At 51.2% G+C, this 5,881-nt stretch overlaps 1 pseudogene; it reads right to left on the bottom strand.

Annotated features, from left to right (window-relative positions):
• Positions 1-2,830: 2,830 nt before the first annotated feature.
• Positions 2,831-4,794, bottom strand: LOC103732963 (annotated as a pseudogene).
• Between the last annotated feature and the right edge of the window lie 1,087 nt (positions 4,795-5,881).

Genomic DNA, 5,881 nt, shown 5'->3' with positions numbered 1-5,881 from the left:
TATATATATATATATAAAACAGAAAACAAAAGAACTTGAATCAAAGGAGGGGGAGGGGGAGATCAGTGAATCAGTTGTCAGGTCTCTGGGGATTGGGTTTCCCAAAGACTAATAGGAATGTAAGGCCTGGAAAGAGATGGGGATGGCATGGCAGATGGGGTGGGAGAGTTGAAGATGTCTGAACACAGGCCTCAGGGAAGCAGTGGGTGGATGATAGCTGTGAAGTATTCCATCTGTGTTGCCATAGAAAGCTAAGGAACACAGGAAAATACTGGAAACCTTTTTTATCAGTCAAGGGGCAGGACACAGAAGCCGAGGAGAACTTGAAGAGGGAGGGATTCCAAGGAGTCCCATATTTTGGAGCAGCGTCCCTCACGAGGCCAGATTTAGATCTTGGAAAGAATGGCTGTCGCCCACCCGATGGAAGGTAAAGTTCGTTAGGGTCACAAGCCAGCGCTGACAAGCAGGAAACCTCAGGCGGCATCAAGCAGGTGCTTGTCAGAAAGCCGCGGCTGAACCCAGCGGCAGTCGGCGAGTTCCTGCGACCTCGCGGGGAAGCTGCGCCCGGAAAGGCAGCCGAGAGTCCAGCGGGACTGTCACTGCATCCGTGGGCAGCACGAAGCTCCCCTGGGGCTAACATGCAGCTAGGAGGAACACGGGCCCCCGGAAGCCGAGCACACAGGACCCGGAAGTCTTTATTTCCTGCTTGTCCCTCCCCCGCCCTCTGCTGGCCGGGATTAGCACTGCGTGCCGCTGGCACCGGAGCCGCCTACAGACCGAGGCAGGGCGGGGAAGGGCTGATGTGGGGCTCAAAGGAGACAAACCGCTGAGGCCTGTCCTGTTGAGCAGACTCCTAGGGGGAGGACATGGGGGATAAAGCTGTTTTATAGAGAAAAGGCCTTGCCAGGGAGGAGGGAGATCTGACTATGAAGTGGAGGAATTCCCAACAGAAGGTTCTTCAATTCTTGTCGGAAGGCTCAGACAGAGGAGTAGGTCGAGGGAGACTGAGGAAGGTAAAAGCCTTTTCTCAGAGCCTATGACAAAACAGATGGGGACAGGATAAATGTGGAGAGGCAGTGGTGGAAGGGTGGCTAGTGAGACTGGAATGCCCAGAGGGGCGGGGTGGGGATTCACAGATTGTGGATGCAGATGGGGTCCCAAGCGAAGGTCTCAACAGCGAGGCAGAGGATGAACTGGAAAACGGAATAAAGCAAACCTTCCAGGATTCTGTTAATATGAAAAATGTAAAGTCCGTATATTGGGTGAGGGAAATGGCTCAGTGGACAAAGCGCTTGCCTGGCAAACACGAAGCTGGGACGCCTGGTTGCTACCTGCAGTCCCAGGACTCAGGAGGCAGAGATGGTGAGCGAGCAGGAGTCACCAGCAAGCTTGGAGTTCAGAGAGACCCTCCCTCAATCAATAAAAGTGGAGAGCACGGCCGGGTGTGGTGGCGCTCACCTTTAATCCCAGCACTTGGGAGGCAGAGGCAGGCAGAGCTCTGTGAGTTCAAGGCCAGCCTGGTCTACATAGTGAGTTCCAGGACAGCTGGGTCTACAGGGAGACCCTGTCTCAAAAAAAAGAAAACAAAAAAAGTGGAGCGCAATCAAGGCAGACCTCCAGCATCAACTTTGGGCCTTCCTTTCCCACTCAGGTACTACTCCCATCACACCATACAGGCACAGACAAAAGTATAAAAATAAAAGAGCTATTTAAACCATGACAAATGCCTGTAATCCTAGCACTTGGGCTGGGACAGGAGAATTGGCTTAAGGTCAGGGCCAGCCTGGGCTACAGTGTGAGACTGTTTCAGAAAAACAGAAACAAAACAACAAAACCCCCTGAGCATGTTAGAAGTTCAATGGGAAAGGAAGTTGATTAGGGGCTCTGCAGGGCCAGATCATTTGTATTTATTTACATGTGTCATATAGAAAAACCATCCAGAGTGTTTTATCCAAGGAAGAACGTGCTTGGTTTCCTTGGGAGTTTAGGGTTTATACGGTCACCCACAGTGGCTGTGCTTTGACAAATACAAGCCCCTTTGCATGAATGGCTTGCTTTCCTTAACAGAGTAATGTGCTGCAGGCTGTGTCTACTGGAAAGGGCTCCAGAGGAAGGTGGGTTTTTTCGCAAACAAAGAAATCAAAGGCAGCACTGACAGGTTGACACTCTGTGTTGTTGATATTGTTGAACATCTGCATCTCTTAGTTCTGGGACATTTCTCTGAAGTTGATGTAAATCAAGCAGAGGGGAAACAATTTGGGAGTATTTCTTACAGTGGACAGAAGTTGGGGGATAAGAGATTTGTAGGTATTATTGAGAAACAAACAAACAGAAGAGCATGTGATAGTTCCTGGGGCAGCTTTCTAGGGACCAATCCTCCCATGGCTGTGGATGTGGTCCCAGAGGCAGAGAACACTGAAGACTAAGGCTGTAGGGGGCAGAAGAGGTGACCAGACATGGTTGACAGGGAGTGAGAGGCCTGGACACAGAAAGGCCTAGAAGTAATGCATACCCATACACAGAGGCCTGCAGGAGAGACCAGGTCTGATTCTGAAAGAGTGGTGTCTTCCCTGTGACCACAGAAATGTTCCTCAATATCAGATCCTCAGGCTCATCCCAGCTCTCACAAAGTGTTTATTTTCTCCTCCACCTCTCAAGCAAGCAGTTACTACTGCAAGAATAATCCAGTTTCAAAACATTCAACTGCACACGCATCTCTTAAGACTCCTATTGTGTGTTGCTTAGGAATCTGTGTAAACACAGAACTGAAGTATTCCAGCCTATCCTCAGCGACCCACAGCCCAGTCTTCTGAGGCAGTGAGGAAGAAGCTCAGTACTTGTCAGGCAGGCCAGCAGGTCTGAAGAGGTTGGGGTCTTTGCCACTGTGGCCCCAGTTGTTGGCTTCCTGATCAGCCATGGAGTCCTCGTGTCCATGGCCCAATAACATCTGCATGTTCTCTCTGGCATTACTGATGGAGGCAGATAGGAAGGAGATCCATCACCAGGCTGTGTGACCACAGCCATCTACCATTTCTCCCCTTTGTATGGGATGGCCCTGTGAAGAGCCCAGGAAGGCCCAGGAAGCGGGAGTGGGGGTGGGGGGCTGAGGCACTGACCCTGTCAGGCTCAGCCCTGCTCAGCCCAGGCTGATCACCCTACACTGGAGGCACAGTACCCAGAGAGGAGGGCTGGGAATCACTTCCTGTCTGCATCTGGGAGCAGGCCCATCCATCATGAGCTGTGTTCTGGCTCTACCCACAGCCTAGGGTCTACACTGTACATGGATGGAGATGGTGGAAGGATGGGCAGGAGGAGGTGGGGCACAGATTGATACATCTGCTCCAGGAATCATCAGGTAGTCAACCCTGCTCACCCAGGCCTGGTGTCCCTAGCAATCTGTGTTACCTGATCTTTTCAGCAGCACAGGCTCCCCCAGGTCCCCTTTGGGCAGCATCAGTTCCCCCGAACTTGGAAGTATTTGTCTGTGTTCTTCCAGTTGGCTTCCCTCATGTCAGGGTAGGCTCGCCACATGTCCCCAGCCCCTGGATTGGAAAGGCAGCAGGCCCGTGAACATAAGACTGCCTACACCTTTGAGAGACTCAAGGATGACCTCAGTCTGTGATCATAGCAGCCTTAGATGTTGTGAGTTGGGAAGATCATTCCCTCCAAGTAACTTAGGAAGCTCATTAGCAGCTCACCTTGAGGAAGCGCTAGGGCAATGTTCTCATCTGTGGATGCAGGTTCTGATCACCAGGGGAGAAACTGAAAGTCCCCATGCCAGGCCATACCCAAGACCAGTCATAAGACTCTAGGTGCAGGGTGAAGATTGATCCAGACCTGGATGGTATTAAGGTCCTCCCAGTGATTTCACGTGCCTCATATTATTTATTTTATTTTATTTTATTTTATTTTATGTGTATGAGTGTATTGCTTACATGTATGTAAGTGCACTCATTAGCTACCATGTGGGTGCTGGGAATCAAACCCTGGTCCACTGGATGAACAGCAAGTGTTCTAACCACTGTGCCGTCTCTCCAGCCCTGCCTCACATTATTTATGAAGGAATTTAAGACGTGTTAGGCAGACAAGTCAATCAAGCAACATTGGGCCCATGCACAGTTGGGTTGTAATCTCTGCTCTGCCACCTGCTGTGCTATATGCAGTGCACATAAGAAGTCCTACAAGCACATATCATACATGGTGCCAATGGCACAGCCTGTGACAGGCACTCCAGTGCTGTAGAGAGCTCAGGTGACCCTGCCTCCATTGACCTTACCTTGAGCAGCCTCGCCGACGAATGAAAACCAGCTTCCACTGCTGGATCCCAGGACCAAGGCGCAGCAAAGAAGGCTGCTGAGAAGCTTCATCCTGCTGAAATGAAAGGGGAGGCTCAAGGAGACGCTGACAGGCCTGCACCTCCTCCCTGGGCATCTCTAACTCAGAGAAAACCCGGTCATTCGTTCCCACTGCTGCTCCTAGGGGACCTTGCAGCAGGACCTTCCCCAGCCACAACCCTCCATTCTGACCCCACCTGCCCTCAACCAAGCCCACTAGGAGGACAGCAACAATGTATCATCGATGGCCAAAGAGGGAAGTTGAGGCCAGATTGCCACTCCCTACAAGAGCCTGCAGTTCCCCAAGAACATTTCCAGTGTGTCCCCTCAGCCCAGACAAAGCTCACATCAGCTAACTACAAAAGATTCAGTTCTAAAGGAGTCACACTTCTTGGGAAAGAGAGCACACAGCAAGCTTTGCAAGTCACTCTGACAGTCATTCCTCACCTGAAGTCTGGTGGAGCAGAGGTGCAGGTCTCTGACTGTCATGGAGAGGGCTGGTGTTTACACTGAGCCTCTACTCAGAGGTCAGGGGCAGGGAGAGCCTGGCTTGGTGCCTGAGGAAAGTCCTACCAGCTAATTTCTAGTAAAAGACACAACAGCAGGTCTTCCTGGAGTTCAGTGTGTGCTTCATCTCCAGTCGTTTTCCCTGATGGTGCAATGTGAGCACAGAAGATGGTTTCGTACTGTCTTTGCCATCTACTGGGTCTGGCCAGACGCATGCTGCTCAGAGCTGAGGGAGTTGAGGCTATGAAAAGACCGGGAGGGGACACTGAGAGCTTAGTGCTAAATGTGGAGTCTAAAGGAGTCCTGCAGCCTGCACCTGGCTTCCGCAGTCACTGCCTCAGGGTGCACCTGCTGGGCCAGAGGCAGGGGCTTTAGCTAGATGCCTCTTTTAATTCATGCCTGAATGCCTAGGAAACTGTTAAATTAGCCCCATCAAATACCATGCATGCTCCTGAGGGGTCCTCTAGCACTTCAATTGACATAGGAAACTCTCAGCAGTTCTGGGAGAAATTCCAAACTCCACTTGTTTGGCAGCTTTATAGATAGATGTCTCTTCAGGGGCAAGGTAACACAGGGCTCTTTATACCTCTTCAACTCAATCCTGGAGGCTAAAGTTGGGGCCAAAGCATTTGGGAGGAAGGAACCAAGAAACCCATAGAGGGGAGGAAGGAAGTACCATCTCTTATGGGGAAGTGGCATCTCACCTGGGGAATGCCGGTCAGGCACGTGGAAGAAGAGGAGACCTCCTTGGGAGGTATTCCTCTTAGGGATCACTCAGCCCCCTTGGGTCGGCTGAGCTCTGCCGGGGCAGGAGACAGGCCTGGGGTCGTACCAGTTTGAATGTATAGGAACCCAGTCTGCAGCTCTCAAGAGAGTAAAATCTGTCCTGCTCTCCTTAACTGGAAACATTCTAGAGAGAAGGTTCTGGGCACCGCAGTCAGCCTAGACACGTTGACACTGCTGCAAACCATCTTGAGACTATTGGGAGAAATGATTCTCTGCCTGATGCTAGACAGTTTCTTATTACTCCTTCCCTTTGC

The sequence above is a fragment of the Nannospalax galili genome, unplaced genomic scaffold (genome assembly GCF_000622305.1).
Source record: "Nannospalax galili isolate Female #2095 unplaced genomic scaffold, S.galili_v1.0 scaffold615, whole genome shotgun sequence".
Lineage (NCBI taxonomy): Eukaryota > Metazoa > Chordata > Mammalia > Rodentia > Spalacidae > Nannospalax > Nannospalax galili.
This window is presented reverse-complemented; position numbering and strand designations above follow the sequence as displayed.